At 43.8% G+C, this 16,964-nt stretch overlaps 1 long non-coding RNA gene across 1 annotated transcript in view; it reads left to right on the forward strand.

Moving 5' to 3' along the window:
* Positions 1–16,964, forward strand: part of LOC122806370 — a 582,405-nt gene that overhangs the window by 320,008 nt on the left and 245,433 nt on the right. The window contains exon 2 of the long non-coding RNA XR_006365503.1: positions 14,963–15,046. This is a non-coding gene — a long non-coding RNA (uncharacterized LOC122806370). The remainder of the gene's footprint in view (positions 1–14,962; positions 15,047–16,964) is intronic.

A 16,964-nucleotide genomic window follows, 5' to 3' on the forward strand; every position in this document is an offset into this window, starting at 1 on the left:
GATCCCTTCATCGGATCCGAGTGGGAGTCTGCTTTCGGAGCCCAGGGAGAGCGGCTCCCCCTCGGCCTTTGATGCAGTGGAGAGGGCTCTGTCGAGAGCATCCAGACCCCCGGCCCTTGCCTCGGCTCCACCCTGCACTTCCCTCTTTGCTGGGTCAGGCTTCCATCACCCAGCCACAGGGACAGCCTGCTTCGATGTCCCAGGTTGTTCCATTGGAACAAGATGTTGCCGGCGAGACTTCCTCGGACAATCCCCCCGAGGAAGTGCCTCACAAGCACAAGTGTAAGAGGAGGCACGTGGACTCCCCCGAGTCCTTAACAGAGGACACGGACTTGGATGAAGGGGAAGGCTCCCCAAGGTCACCCCCGGAGGATGTCTCCTTTGGAGACATCATGGAAATGCTTAGGATCAGAGGTGGGTGGTCTGCCCCCAAGGCTTCCTCTGACGAGTCCGTGTTCCTGGAGGTATTCGAAGCAGGCCCGTCTGCCTCTTGGGTGTCCCCTCCGGCCGACCCCCTGGTGGACCTTATTACCACCAGGGCGTGGAAGGAGCCGGACACTGTGGAGCCAGTCCCTAAGCGCCAGGACAGGATACTGAGACCCCCCCCCCGCAGACCGGTCTCACTGGAGCAAGGATCCCCCCGTAGATGCCATGTTGACTGCGGCAGCCACGAAGAGGGAACTAGCTCAGGAGAGCCCCTCGGTCCATCCATCGAGCGGGACTTGGGAAGCGGGTTTTTAGTTCAGCAACCTTCTCGGTAAGGTCTCTGAACTACATGGCACATGTCATCAGGATGCAGCGGGATCTTATCAAAGAATATGCTGCTTCCCCTCCTGAGTCCATGTCGGCGGAGGACAAGCAGTTGTACTCCACTCAAATGGCCACTCTTAGGTCTATCTCCAATACCTCTATGCGGCTATTGTCCCACGCTACTGAGGGAGCCGCTAGAGCTAGCGGAGCTGGCCTAGTCATGAGACGTCAGGCCTGGCTCCGTCATTGTGACTTCGCGGAGCCCTTTAAGGCGTCCTTTGCGAATGCCCCTTTTGATGGTTCTGCCTTGTTTGGCAAGACCGTTCGCGAAACACTGGTCCAGAGCGAGAAGGACGGGAAGACGTTGTCTGCCGTCGGAGTCCGCTTCTCTGCTCCCCAGAGGTCCTTCTTGAAGAACCAAAAGTGGCAGAAGAAGATGTGGTTCCGGAAATCGCAACATTCCCAACCTGCTCCGGACAACCAGTCCTCCCGTGGCAGGCCCCGAAGAACTTTGGGTCCAGAGAATCCTTCTCTGACCGGCCCACGCAACAGCCCCTAAGGGTTGCCCGACTGCTCTACTCTGGAGGCAGTCGGGGGGGCGCTTCTCGAGGCATCTGGCGGCATGGGAGTCCATCACATCAGACCGCTGGGTGCTTCGTATCATATCCAGAGGCTACAAAATTCCAATGTATCATGTCCCCAAACTCAGGAAACTCCCCGATGTTCCACCCGATCAGAAGGAGGCTGCAGCCGCAGAAATCCAGCAGCTGTTAGAAAAAAGAGCCATCCAGCCCGTCCCCCAAGACCAGCTCGGATTAGGGTTCTACTCCAGGTTCTTTCCGGTGCCAAAAAAGATGGGGGACTTGAGACCAATTCTAGATCATTCCCTCTTGAGCCTGTCGGTAACCAAGGAAAAATTCCGAATGGTCACTCTACAATCCATTCTCCCCCTTTTATGGGAGAACGATTGTATGTGCTCTATAGACCTCAAGGATGTGTACTACCACATTCTAATGGACAGACGATCCAGGAGGTTTCTCTGCTTCCGGCTGGGAGCCAGTCATTATCAGTTCAGGGTCCTTCCCTTTGGCCTCACCACAGCCCCCAGGGTGTTCACCAAAGTTTTAGCAGTGATAGCAGCCCACCTGCGACTCCAGGGAATGCAGGTCTTTCCGTACCTGGACGACTGGCTTCTGACCGCCCCAACAAGGCATCTACTCTGCTCAGCCAGAGATTACTTTCTCCACCTAGCCCCCCAGTTAAGCATCACAATCAATGCGGACAAATCTTCCCTTGCTCCGACACAAGTCATAGAGTTTATAGGGGCCAGATTAGATACCAGGGATCTACGAGTCTTCCTGACTTCAGAACGACTACAGACTCTGAGACTTCATGTGCGGGCCATCCTCCAGTCAGAAGCTCCACCGGCGGAATTGGTCCTGAGGATGCTGGGCTCCATGGCGGCAGAGATAACGCTTCTTCCATGTGCTCGCCTAGATATGAGGGTACTGCAGTGGACCCTTCAAGTGCAATGGTCCTTCCAATCTCTTCCTCTCTGCCACCCTATCTCTGTCAGCAAGGTTTGCAGGAGGGCCCTGTTATGGTGGTTCCATTCCCCGGACCTCCATATAGGCCTGCCCTTCTGCACTCCTCCCCCTCTCGCCACGGTGACCATGGACACCTCTCGCCACGGGTGGGGGGGCATTACTCAGGCAGGACAGTCCAAGGCACGTGGAACGACACAGAGACCTCCTTGCATATCAATGTTCTGGAGATGAGAGTGGTGCTGTTAGCGTTGCAGGCACTCCAGAATCTCCTCCCCGTAGGAACGATTGCAGTTCAGTCGGACAATTTGTCTGTTTGATACATCAACAAACAGGGGGGAACCAGGTCCTACCCTTTATGCTGAGAAGCCATGAGAGTGTGGGAATGGGCGATTTCCACCAACCGCTTTCTGATCGCAACGCACATTCCGGGACGGGCCAATATTCTGGCGGACAAACTCAGCCACACCATTCTTTCCCCTTACGAGTGGTCTCTCAACCCACTAGTAGCAAAGCAGATATTCGCAAAATGGGGGCAACCCTGCTGTGATCTCTTTGCCTCTCCCTCAAATACGAAATGCGACCGCTTATTCGCTCTGATTCCCCCAACAGGGGAAGCCCCGAGAGACGCTCTGGTGCATGCTTGGCCGCCCGGTCTACTCTATACCTACCCTCCTTTACCCCTGATGCTAAAGCTCTTACAGAAAGCCTCGCGGTTGGGGAGCAGAATGATCCTCATTGCCCCATTCTGGCCTCGGCAAACTTGGTTCCCTTACCTGTGGTCTCACCTAGTGAATCCTCCTTGGATTCTGGATCCCACTCCGGATCTAATCTCCCATCCATCGGACTTACCGACCCCGAATCTGGTCAACCTGAAGCTGACAGCTCCACTCTTAGTCAGGACTTCCGGCATCTCTTCACCAGTCAAAGCCATCCTGGTGGCAGCGCATAAACCTTCCACCAGGAAAATATACCGCAGTAAATGGAGACGCTTTTCTGTCTGGGCGGAACATCATAATCTGGATCCCTTCACTGCCCCTCTACCGTCTGTACTGGATTTTCTAACCGGACTCTTTCAGCAAGGAGCTAGTTGTTCGACAGTCAAGTACAGTTGGCAGCCATCTCCCATTACCATGTGGGACATGAGACAGGTCCTTTGATGTCAGCTAAATTGTGCTAAACATTTCTCAAGGGCACCTTTCTACTCAGGCCCCCTATCAAAGAAGCCGTACCCCCTTGGGATCTTTCTCTAGTCCTCCAAGCCTTGACCGCTTCTCCTTTTGAGCCAGCCGCATCGGTCGATCTCAAATATTTGTCCTGGAAAACAGCATTCCTGGTAACCATCACTTCAGTCAAGAGAGTTTTGGAACTCCAAGCCCTTTCCGTAAAGCCTCCTTACTTGGTCTTCCATCCGGACAGAGTGTACCTCAGGACCAATCCCTCCTTTCTTCCCAAGGTGGCATCAGAAATCAATATCAATCAATCCATCAACCTACCTGTTTTCTTCCCTAAGTATCAAAATAAAGGAGAGTACAAGCTGCATTCATTAGATGTACACAGGCAGCTACGTTTCTATATTCAAAGGACAGCTGGTCACAGACAATCCGATCAGCTGTTTGTCTCCTTTGCCAAATTCAGTTTAGGTAAAGCCGTTTCAAAGGTCACCTTGTCACGCTGGATTTCTCAATGTATTCTTCTGGCTTACCAAGCTTCTGGGAGGCCCGCACCTGAGGGAGTCCGTGCACATTCCACTCGCTCCATCTCTACTTCTGCTGTCTTTAAATCTAGAGTGCCATTGGATGATATTTGTTCAGCAGCTACTTGGGCCTCATCTCATATTTTTATCAACCACTACAAACTGGACGCAATTTCTAGAGGGAGAGCATCCTTTGGCTCCGCAGTGCTCCGGAACATCCTTCCATGATGGCCGCCCAAGATTCAGGTAGCTGGGGACTCTGTCCCACAGGTTGCTGACAGGTTGCTGACAAATGAAGTCCCTACTCCAGATTAAGAAGTTATGTACTCACCATAACGTTCCATCTGAGTAGGTGGCTTCATTTGTCTGCAACCATCCACCCCTCCTTCCCCCTAGCCTTCAGAACTTGGTTCTGTTATATTGTTCTATCTGTTATTCTTGTTGGAACACCTTTTCAGGTATCCATAAAGGGGCAAACTTGATCTGAGGTCATAGGGGGTTGGCAGGGGATTATGGGTGAGGGGAGGAGCTAGGAGCTCGGATCAATAGCTATGCTACAAGTTGCCAGCTCGGATCCGATATCGGATCCAAGACCCACAGGTTGCAGACAAATGAAGCCACCTACTCAGATGGAACGTTATGGTGAGTACATAACGTCTTATTTCCTCACATAAGTCTACTACGGGGAAAACATATGCTAGTAAATGGAAACGGTTTTCTTACTGGGCAGAATCTAGAAATTTGAATCCTTTCTTAGCCCCAATCCATGAAATTCTTGAATTTCTAACACAGATTTTTCAGTCTGGTGCAGCTTCCGCTACCATTAGAGTACAACTAGCTGCCATTTCTAATTTTCATATCAGTATGTTTAATTCTAGCATAATGTCTCATAAGCTCTGCAAAGCCCTTATGAAAGGAACATCTCTTCTTAGACCCCCAGTTAGAGATCCTCCCCCACCTTGGGATCTCAATTTAGTTTTAGCCTCCTTAATTCTGCCTCCCTTTGAACCGGCAGCATCATGCTCTTTAAAATTTCTTTCTTGGAAGACACTTTTTCTGGTTGCTATCACTTCAGCTAGACGTGTCTCAGAACTTCATGCACTATGTGTTCGTCCTCCTTACCTGGTGTTTCACAAGGACAGAGTTTCTCTGAGGACCAGTCCATCCTTTATTCCTAAAGTCTGCTCAGAGAACAATTTAAATCAATCCATAGATCTCCCAGTTTTCTTTCCTAATCACAGCAACAAGGCAGAATACAAGCTCCACCAATTGGATGCACACAGACAATTGCATTTTTACCTTCATAGAACTAAGGAACTAAGAAAGTCAGACCAGTTATTTCTTTCTTACGCTTTCAACAAACGAGGTCTTCCAGTTTCTAAAGTGACCTTATCCAGATGGTTATCTGATACTATTGTCTTTATTTATTAGTTACGAAATAAAGAACTACCAGTTAAACCAAAAGGTCATTCCACTAGAGCATTAGCCACCTCTGTAGCGTTTCATTGTAGGTTGCCTATAGACTCAATCTGTGCAGCTGCCACTTGGGCAAACCCCCACACTTTTATCTCTCCTTACAAGGTGGATATGGTCTCCCAGAGCAGAGCTTCCTTTGGTTCTACTGTTCTGAAGAGTTTGTTCCAATGAGCCACCCGGGATTTTAGGTGCTAGGGACACTGTCCCAAACAGCAAGAACGAAGGCGAGATAGACAACTTAACATAAAGAAGTTGTGTACCTACCATAACGTTCCATGTTAGTTGTCTTCATCTCACCTTCCTTCTTGCGTCCGTCCCTCCTTCTCCCTTCCTAGAGGATTGTGAGAAGTTCCCTTTTGTTTTCACTGGCTGAGCATCTTTTATTACTTCACATGCCAGGTAAATCTATAACTCTTTCCTTGTTTAGGTGTATTGGACAACCAGTTTTAGTAACTGGTTACTCTATTAATGTCTAGTGTGCGCTATCTCAAACAAGATCTGGGTAGCTGACGCTGGACATTCTGGGATAAGGGGTAGCCTCGAGCCAGTAAACCGCTCTCTCACTATAGAAGATGGCCGAGTCAGAGCCGAGGATCGGCTCCGAATCCAAATTAACATGGAACGTTATGGTAAGTACATAACTTCTTTATCTCCTTTGTATTCACTGTTGCAGTATTTGTAGCATGTGGGATCTCCTGCCAGCTATAGCTCAACATCCAGCCAGTATACCAAACCCTTTACATCCTCTTAGCATCGTATGTCCGATATATGCTCCCTGCTCAAACATGGTGACATGCATACACTTCACACTCGGAACTACTTTGCTGCCAGTCTGAATGCCACATTTGAACATTGGTCTGAGCTCCCTTCCCTGAACTGATGTCTAGCAAGCTGTTTACAGATAAGCGCCCTACTGGGGATCCTTTTTCTTCCTTTGTAGACTTAGGGTTCATGTCATCCAGTAATGGAAAATGTCAGTGCGGGAGGTAGATGACCCATAGAAATAGCCTTGGAAGTGTTTATTCTGCCTAGATACTTCACTTGCTCATACCTAGTGTACCATTTGTCAGGCTTTTATTCCCATAACACTTTACAGCCGTCTGTCCTCTTTACCTGTTTACCAATGTGTCAGACTTTTCTGCCCAACTGATCATGACCGAATCAAGCTTCTGATTGCTGCTGTCCAGCCTCCCCTAGACATCTCTCTCGATGTGAGTGAAGACACAGAAGACCATCCGGTGTCAACACCCATTTCCTATGCCTCGGCCCTGTCAGAGGTCGGCATGGAATTGGCTTCTAGCATGTCCTCTGAGGCAGTGCAGATGTCCACTTTGGGTACTGAGGGAGAGCCACGGCTGTTGATTTCTGAAGAACCTAGGGGGATTACCCAGATTCTAGTTAGGGAAGTAATCCCTGGCACCCTTAATGAGTTTAAGCATGGCTCAGACCATCCTAGGCTGGTCAAAGTTGACATCTTACTGAAGCAGCAGCAGAACACTGAGCAGTTCACCATGTTAGCTTAAAAGGCCACTACTCTAATTTTGCCCAGTCTATTTTTTCTACCTATGCTGATCTTTTCTAAGACAAACTAGGCAATCTTCCAGTTGTGTACTTCATGAAGTTAGACCCAGGTGTCAGTCCAGTTGTCAGACCAGCCAGAAAAGCTCCAATAGCTATGCAGACCAGAATCAAAGCTGAACTAGATAAAATGGTGCGACAGGGTGTGATTTGTCCAGTAGAAGAACCAACTGAGTGGGTGTCTTCCATGGTGGTAGCTTATAAAAAAATGTTCAGCCAATGTCAGAATATGTATTGACGATATTTGTACAAGGAGCTGAAAAGACCACATCATTCAATGTGCAAAGTCTAAGTCACACCCTTGATGCTGAATGCCACTGTTTTTTTTCTGTCTTATATGCAAAGTGTTCATTTTGCTAAGTTTTGCTCGACGAGAAATTTTTGTTGCTCACTACTTTCAGTACTCCGTTTGGAACTACCCACCTGCTTGTCTTGTAAGTGTAAAGGGACAAGCGACAGAAATGTTTATGGAAGAATTAAATATGTTAGAGGTTGATGAGGCCGAATTACTAATAGGATAGGAGGAGATGAGAGAAAATGGTGATGTATAACCAATCTACAGGAAAGTCCACAGTAATAGATGATATTCTTGTGGAAGTTTGGAAGCTAGGAGAGAAGAAAGTGATTAAATGTCTGGAAAGTTTTGTTTAATAGTATTTTAAAAGGAGAAGTGATGGCACTAAACTGAAAGAAAGCAGTGATGGCTGTAATACCTAAAGATGGTAAAGACCCTTGAGATCCAGCTTCATGCAGACCCATTTTAATTCTAAGCCATGATTATAAAGTATTTGTCTAGAATGGTTAAAAGAATGGTGAAGGCGATGCCAGTATTGATAGATATGGATCAATGTAATTTGTTGAGGGGAGGCAAACATTTGACAATGTTAATAGAACAATTATGACCCAGAGGGACGCAGAATGTAAGAAAATACCACTGTTGTTGGGTCTTGATGCAGAGAAAGTATATGAGAGAGTACACTGAATAGGACAATGGAAGCATTTGCATTCCATGATAAAATTATAAGGTGGGATAGGAGACAAAAATTACAGTGGGGGTTCCTGTCTGATGCACAAGTTTTGTTTGAGCAGAGGAACCAGACAGGGTTGTCCTCATTCCCCTTTATTTGCATTATATTTAGTACCATTGACAAAGAAAATAAGGGACTGAGAAATTCAAGGATGTAATTAGTATGGTAGTCAAGAAAAGTTGTTTATTTGCAGATATTATTTTTTTCCCAGATAAAACCAGAAAAGGACATTTCAGTGTTGTAGAAAATTCTGAGACAGTTTCAAGTTTTTTTGGGGGACAAAATTAACGAAGATAAAAGAAAGGCAGTAGCTGTATACTATGTACATGCACACAAATCGGTTTGGCAATACCCATATTTAAGGGGACATGATAAAATTAAGTACTTAGGAGTATGTTTTAAAAAGGATTCTGATATGGCAACTAAGGATATGTGAGAATAGATTAAACAGAAGATGAAACAAAAACAGAGAAATTGGAAGCTCTGTTTTGTGGATATGGGTAACCAGATACAAGCAGTGAAATTTTTTTTAGTCCCTTTAGTTTTATACATGTCAGGAATATTTTTATCAACCAGAGGCAAAGTTGTGGACAGCAATTAAGAGTTGAAGGATTTTATCTGGGAGGGGAAGAGGGCAAGAGTCAAGAGGGATAAGTTGATCCCTCCAATAGATCGATGTGGTGTAGAATTATCTGATTTGAAGGGCTATTTCAGATGAACACAGTTAAGGTTCCTATATTATAAGCACAAGCAGAAACTTGTAATTCAAAGTGAGAAATGATTATGATGAAATTGGGGAAGCTCAAGAAACAAAGACTAGGATTTTAGATGCAGATCCTTAAAGAGAATATCATTAACCATACATAACATTATTTTCATAAAGTAACAAAGTATTTTAAGAGCTAAGCCAACATGGGGATGGAGAAAGGAGATTTGATTGGGATGACTGCAATCAGTGGTGCAGATAATGGACAAGAGGGGGTGGAATTTATTTAGTGGAGAAATTTGGCAAAGGAACCAAGATACTGGGAGTAAAGAATTAGTGAGAGAGGTAATAGAATGGGAAGAGGCCAAAAATTCATTTGGACTGCAGGGTAGATTGCCTTCCCTATCAGTGATTGATACCAGAGTATAGGCAAAGAGAAATAGAGGGATCCTAAGCCAAAGACTAACACTGGTAGAGGTTTTAGTAGAATCTAGTACAGAAGCTGTTCAAAAAAGGGATAATTAGTAGGGCATATAAAATATTGCAGGTTAACTATAGGAATCAATCAGAGGAGGTTAGAAAGGATAGGGAAGAACTATTGGTTAAGCAGTACACAAAGAAACAATGGGGGATATATGTTGTTGTATCTTTCGTCTTTTCCCGGTTAGGGGTCGCCATAGCGGAACTCTGGTCCGCTAATGATTGGCAGAAGATTTTTACGTACCGACTTGCCAGGCCTGACTCACAACCTTCAACGAAGGTACGCCCATTCTTGATGCACAACCTTCAACGAAGGTACGACCCGTTCACGCATGTCTCCGCAGAAGATGCTTTAGGTGAGAATCGAACAGGACAACATCTTACTGTGAGGAGACAATGCTACTGCAGCACCACCACCGCAGCTAATGGTTCTCAAATATACCACAAAGTCTAGAAGATTTAGGATCTTTGCTTGGAAGTGTTTGCATAAGTATTTTTATATCCCAAACATACTCCCAAATAATTTTTCCTCAAGTAGATTGCAAATGTTGGAGGTGTGATGGGTAAGAAAGAGATAATTGGGAGTATATTTTGGGAGTGTAATGAGCTGGCAGAATTTAAATATTCCTTGTAGACTACATTAACAGAAATACTGGGCCAGCAAATTGCTGTAACTAAAGACATGATTTTTTTTAGGTGTGTTACAGAATTGGCATTGTCTAGAAACAGTAAGGCCTTGCTGAGTTTAATTCTGGTGGCTGCCAAAAAAGCAATTATTAGAAAATGGAGATCGAAGTCTAAACCAACTGTACTAGAAGTAATGAATATAGTAACAGAGATAAAAACTGGAATTGAGATCTTTAGAACATGGTAGGAGCAAATTACATAGAAAAAATGGGAATTGTGGGAACAATATATACAGCATAATGTTGGAGAAATGAGTTTTAAGGGAATGCATGAATCGAATGAGCTTTGATGTTTGACAATGACTGGATAGAGTATAAGTGATGCATAAAGTTTGCAACTGAAAATGTCAATATGGTTTGTTTTAATTTATATAAATGTATGATTGTGTCTATTATAAGTGATAATTTTAGTAAAGATGCTTCTTGTTAAATAAAAAGAAACCTTTTGGATGATTATAATTGTCTGTCCTCCTCTGTCAGTAGGATACTGGATATGCTGGTTGGACCCCGGAGATGCTTGCCTTCACATCAAAATCACCTGGATCTGCAGGAAGTATTTATGATTCTAATTAGGAGCCATTCATTTTATCAGTTCTCCCCTGTGCTCCCTAGAATTTTTGCCAGGTGTTTATTTGTAGTAGCAGCTTGGCAGAGGTTGCTGGGAGCTGAGGTCTTCTCTCCTTAGACTGCTGACTTTTTGCTGTCCCGTTCATGAGGGATGTGGAACAGCACAGGAAGTCTGTATTCAGATTGCATTACTCTCTACAGATTACAATGAATATTAAAAAAAAAAAAAATCACACTTCTAACTCTCAAGCCCTAGTTTTGGTTACATGTTTTCCAATTCTAATGTTGCAGTATTCTTTGCTTGAGGGAATCCTCAGCAAAGGGCGACTCAGTGTCCGGCCAGTATACAAGAGCTTTTAAGTACTGCTAGTACATGTGACATTACATGAACGGCTCAGGAGTATGTTGGCCATAAAAGTGACGTCCACACGTACAGTCCTGAGAACTTCTGTGCCACAGTCCGAGAGGCATATTCAATCATCAAATCTGCTCACCTAAGTTGTTTGCTGCTGGTCCAGTTTTCAGAAAAGTGCCCCATTGGGGTTTTCCTTTTTTCTTTTGATACCACTTTCTGTTGTGAGGGTTTTATGTCATCCAGGAAAGGCAGGTGCCAGTGTGGGAGACAGATTGCACACAAGGATAGTCACGACCTTTGTCTCTTTTGTTTGGGGCCTATGCATGACCACAAATAATGCTCCGTTTCCAGGTCTTCATCCCTAACACCCTCTGTAGCTGTCTTTCTTCCCTTAAGATTTACTTAGAAAATCAGAGACTGAATTGTTTAGCTAGGGATGTTTTGGAGGGTATGTCTGTGACTTCTGTCAAGCTTGTGTTGCCGAAGAAGGCCAAGAAGCCAGGGTCTGAATCTTCAGCTGCGCCTCCTACCTCTGTCTCTCTTGAGGTTGATGAAGACCAAGAAATCCATTGTAGGTTGGCTCGGGTTCTTCGGCGGGTACCACATAGGACACTGTCAAGGAATTTGCATTGGGCACATCCTTGGAGGCAATGCAGATGTTTGCATTGGACGGTCAGGGGAGCCAAGGCTCGTTATTTTGGAAGGCACTAGGGGTATCCCTCAAATTTTACTTAGGGAGATTATTCCAACTAATATTGAGTGCAGGCCTATGTTGGGTCCCTCCACTTTTCATCCAACAAATGTGTGGTTAACAAAGAAGGAGAAAACCAAGCACATTTCTGCACCCAGGACTCCCCAATCCAGTTGGGAAACTTTTCTCTCAAGGCTTGCTTAATGCACTCATGTCTCTTAAGCCTCCTTCAGTGGATCCTTTTTCTCCCTTAAGTACTTCCCTATTCTAGAGAGTTAGAGTACTGGAATTTTCTGAGGATGAATCCTTGGCCTTCTCCTTTCAAATTCTGTCCCCCCTTGAATATGCTTCTCCTGAGGAAGAGTCTAATGGTGCAGATTCTCCAGTTGAAGAGAGCACTTTTGGAGAAACCTTGGCTAAAATGAGGGAATTATTAAACTGGGACTACTGTCAGGTTTCTGATGTGCAGAAAAGATGTGGTCTTTTACAAATGGACTCTCCTTCCCCCTTCTCCTCCAGTCTTGCCACCCTTTTTGGATGCATTTTCTTCAGCATCTAAGGCTCCAGACTTCCAGGCCCCTGCCCCTAAAAGGCCTGATTGCTTATATAAGATGCCAGATGAGTGTATATTTCTTTGTAGATGTCCTCCTGCAGATCCTGTGGTGGTTTCCATTGCTTTTGACAAAACTTCCAGGTTACTGCCATCCACAAGCTTTTCCCTTCTGATAAGGAGAGCAAGATTATGGAAAGAATAGGGAAAAAGGTATATACCTCTGTCACCTTAGCTTTCTGTGGTATAAATTACCAAACCCATATGACCAGATATGCTGTGGCTCTTCTTTCTCAAGCCACTCAAGTAGTTTCTCGTCTCCTAGATTCTGAGGTAAAAACTCAGGCGAGGTCTCTCTTAGAAGCTTTGTCTCGAGTAGCAAGCCACTCCATTAAATGCAGCTGTGATGCAGCAGAAGCATCTTCTAGGGGGGCTACGTCTGGATCTGTAAGGAGATATTCCTGGTTGAGGCTTCAGCCACTTCCAGATGATATCAAAGCAAAATTAATGGATGGTCCTTTAGGCAGTAGTGCTTTTCTGGGACTGCAGCTGCAGATTTGTTTAAATCTTTTCAGGAGAAAGGTAAGGAACTACATGACTTAAAACATATCTGTTTCACCTGTTCCCAAATTTCAGAGGAATTATTCCTCAGACTTCCTTTGTTAGAAAACAAGCTTGCCTTCCCAATTCTAAAAACAAAAAGGGAGGTAGGAGAGCTCCTCATTCTAAGCCATTTTAACCAATTCCTGCCCAGAAGCAGCCCTTTTCAAGACATGCCAGGTAATCTGTGACTACCACACTCATCTCAATCTTTTTCCTCTTTCTCTATATCTTTCCCTATCTCTTCCAGTTTGGGAAACTGATACTAAAGACTCATGGGTTCTTTCTGTTATCAAACAAGGGTACATGATGGTCTGAAAAACTTTCTCCATTCATGTGCATAGATAACTCAAATTTTATTTGGATAAAACTAAGGATATCAGCAAATCTGATCAGTTTTTTTGTTTATTTTCATCCCAGGGTTCTGGGACTGCCGGTTTCCAAGCAGACCATCTCCTCTTGGATTTCGAAGTCTATTTCTTTTTGTTATCTTTTCCATTGGAAAAGGCCTTCCTTTTTCTGTTATGGCTCATTTACTGGGACTGTGGCTTCTTCTGGTGCTTTCTTTAAGGGTTTGGTTACTAACACCATTTTAGAAGCAGCTGCTTGGTTTTCTGTTTATACTTTAGCCAAGCATTACAAATTGGATGGCATCTCTAGATCTAGACCTGGTTTTGCTAGTGCCATTCTTCAAGGCTTTCTAGAGAGCTCTTCTGGTCCTTCTTCCTCCCAGGTTTCCTCCTAAGCGTTGGTCCTCTCCCTCATGTAAAGAATACTGCAACATTAGAATAGAAAGACATAGAATAGTTGTGTAAATTCTTGCCATAACCATATATGTCCTCTTCTATGTTGCAGTATTTTATCACCCCCCCCCCCCCCGCTGCCTGGTTATTTGGGATGTCTGATAACCTTTGTGTTTGCTTAGACTGTCAATCCTCCTGGGGCATTCAGTTCTGAAGATTGTACACGTGGACTTCACTTTTATGGCCAAAGTACTTCTAAGCCATATGTGTGACGGCTAACGTACTAGCGGTACTTGAAAACTCCTGTACACTGGCCAGATATTGAGTTGCTCTTGGCAGAAGATTACATCATGCAAAGAATACTGCAACATATAGAAGAGAGGGTTATCAATTGTTAATGCAAGATTTTGCACAACTATCCTTTCTACTCAAGGTGCAAACCTTTCTTGGGCCTTCTTTCACTAGGGGCCTGTTACTTTACAGGAAGCAGCAGTGCAGGGACATCCAATTTGGCTATCAGTCTGCAAATGCAGTAGCCTTCATCACTAGTGCAAGAGAACATGTACTTAAATGGGGGTTGCTTAGTTGTGCTAACGGTGATGAATGTTGCACGGCTCCTACCCATGGGAGGGGTTAGGACTTGTACTGTATGTCCTCATTGCAGATGTATCATAGCAGTGTATATATAAAAATTACACAAGTTATTAAATTTTAGTAAAGAAAAACACAAGGTCAACTATTTACAAAGTGTCTATATTATCAACATAATTAGGTGTCTACATTATCAGCAAGATAATTCAAGTGTTTAACATTTATATTTCATGACTGGTTTAATGCAGTTTTCCCTTAAGTTTATTTTTCCTCCACCAGTCTCCTGCTGCTTATTTATGGTAATTAGAACTTCATTGTTTACTCTCCATAAGAATTTGAAGTGAGTAGATGATAGTGCCTTTTATCAGATCCAGCACAGAATTTTCAAAGCAGATTTTCAACTTCCATGAAGTTCATCAGGCAGCAGTGTCTCTCTTTTTTTTTTTTTTTTTATAAAGTATCCGGCAGATGGTTTATGTTTTGTAAACTTCCTAAGAATTGTGTTGAAGATAAAAAGTATACATGTATGGCCTTCAGTTATACAGCCTAAACTTGCATTTCCACATGAATGCATGAGATAAGAAGTAAGGAAAAACAAAACTAAAACTGTGAGCATGAAAGCATACTAAAATAAAAGTCAGATAGCAGCTAGTAATGTTTGTATGCCCTAAGACCTATCCTCAAGAAATGTTTTGATGCCTGAAGTCTGTTAAAAGGAACATTTTGTTATATGGAATTACGTTTTCATTATGTAATTTCTGTTTAGTACTTTATTCTTTGAGTTGTTTTTGAACCTCTTTAAGAGGTACCTGAAAGTTGGTAAGTGCATTTAAGTTTTAAAAAAAAGGCAGTTAGAATTAAGCTTGCTGTCTGTCCTTATGTATAGTCACACACTTTTTTTTTTATTGTGTGGTTTTGAAGAATTCGAAGACTCATCTGCTAATGAAATAAAATATGTGGCTGAAGTGAACTGCGTTGAAGTTGACAAAACAAACTAATTTTAAGGTAGGTGATGACAGAATTCATAGTTACTTCAAAGAACTGGTTTATGTATACCTTAGATACGGCCACTGATGCAAGGGGGTTCTATTTTGTGCTCTTCATGAAAATCTAAGTAGTAAACTGAGATTAGTCAGGCGTGCAGTCATGCCTTTACATTTATATTGGGGGTGCCAGTAATAATCAGATGGGGAGGAATACATTTCAGTCAGTATATATGCAGAGAACAGCAATCTGAACATGAAATCTGCACTACAGGGTTGTGTACTGACAAGTAGTACATGCCTGTCCATAAAGACAAATCTACCCGCCCCCCCCCCCGGTCATTGACAGCTTTAATGGAGACAGTGTGGTAAAATATTAGTGCGGTAATGAAAAGTACCAGGCTTCACTACATTGATGTTGTGCTGGGCTTTCCCTATGTTCTGTCAACTCGTATGCTAAGTCATGCTTCATTGATGTTTTTAAAAAATAAGAATCATAACTTAAAAAAAAAAGCTTTTTGCAGAAGGCTACCTCCTCATCCACATAACTTGGTGTGTGTGTGTGTGTGTGTGTGTGTGTGTGTGTGTGTGTGTGTTTATATATAGATACACACACATATGCGTACACACTCTCATGTCAACTCCATGGTTACAGTACAGAGAGAAAAAGTGAAAACACCCTTTGAGTGCATTGCCTACTTGCACAGTACAAATGTTTTTTTTTTTTTTTTTTTTTTTTTTTTGCTTGCCATCCCCGCAGCTGAGCATCAATTGCCACCAGCTCCCCTCATTGCTCTCTGGTTCTATTGGACATACCATAGCCTCCTCTGGGCTCGTTCTGCTCCATGTCATGGGCAGGTAATATTGATGACACTAATCCCAATGCTTATTATTGCCAGGGAATGTGCCTTAACCCCAACCCACCCTGCACCATATGTGGAAGTGCCACACTTGATGCCTTCAAGAGGTGCATGCATGCTTATGCACATGGCTCACCAACCTCCTGACCAAGCAGTATACCACTTGCAGAGTAGATCCCACCCAGCTCCTAATGCTGCTGTTGCAGTTAGCTTAGGCTGTCTCTCTCCTGTTCCAGGATGGGCAACCTGGAGTCAGCTGCTTACCTCCATCCTGTCTATCCAGTGCTGGTGCTGCTACTTCAACACTGGTTGTCTAGGGAGCATCCTTTTGCACCCTGCACTACTAAATCCTCTGGCTGTTTTCTGTTTGTTTGCTGTGCCCTGCACATTCTTGAATCTTTCTGTTGCTCCTACCAGGCTGTTATTGACATTACCCAATCTTGTGTGAGCCCCATTGTTACTCGGGAAGTTGACCTTACTGGTACACATTTTTGACATCTGTGGAGGGAAGAATCCCAGAAGTGGCATGGGGGACTTCACCAGAAGCAGTACTTTGTATACCAATCCCTAGCTATAACATCCCTCCCAGTGTCCTCATGTCTCTATTTCAACTTTCAAATATATATATTTGAATGTGTACATAGATTTAGTTATGAACTGAGATAGCTACAGCGTAGTATTTTATATCAACTTTGGACTGAATATGAAATGTATTGTTACAAATACATACTTTTGTATCATAGTGCACTATTTATTTATTATTTACTTTACAGAGATGTGGTTTACAACTGAAACAGTTTTAGTCTCTATGTTTGAGCACTAGCACTTTAAATTTAAGGATCATTTATGTGTTTTCCCGCTTTTTTGCTTTTTAAATGCATTTGTTAATTAGTTTTTCATTAGGTCTGAAGAAGCCTTTGGCGAAAGCGCTTACCTGCAGTTTGTTCACCTTATTGGATTAAAGCATCTTTTGTTTTAACTTGCTCCAGGACTACGTACTTTTTACCTTTGGGCTTACAGTTGTTGACTGAGCAAAACGTATGGTATTCTGGATTTATATCCATGGTTTGCTTCCCTTTT

Source organism: Protopterus annectens, chromosome 7.part0 (genome assembly GCF_019279795.1).
Source record: "Protopterus annectens isolate FY-2018-M chromosome 7.part0, PAN1.0, whole genome shotgun sequence".
In the NCBI taxonomy this organism is placed as follows: domain Eukaryota; kingdom Metazoa; phylum Chordata; order Ceratodontiformes; family Protopteridae; genus Protopterus; species Protopterus annectens.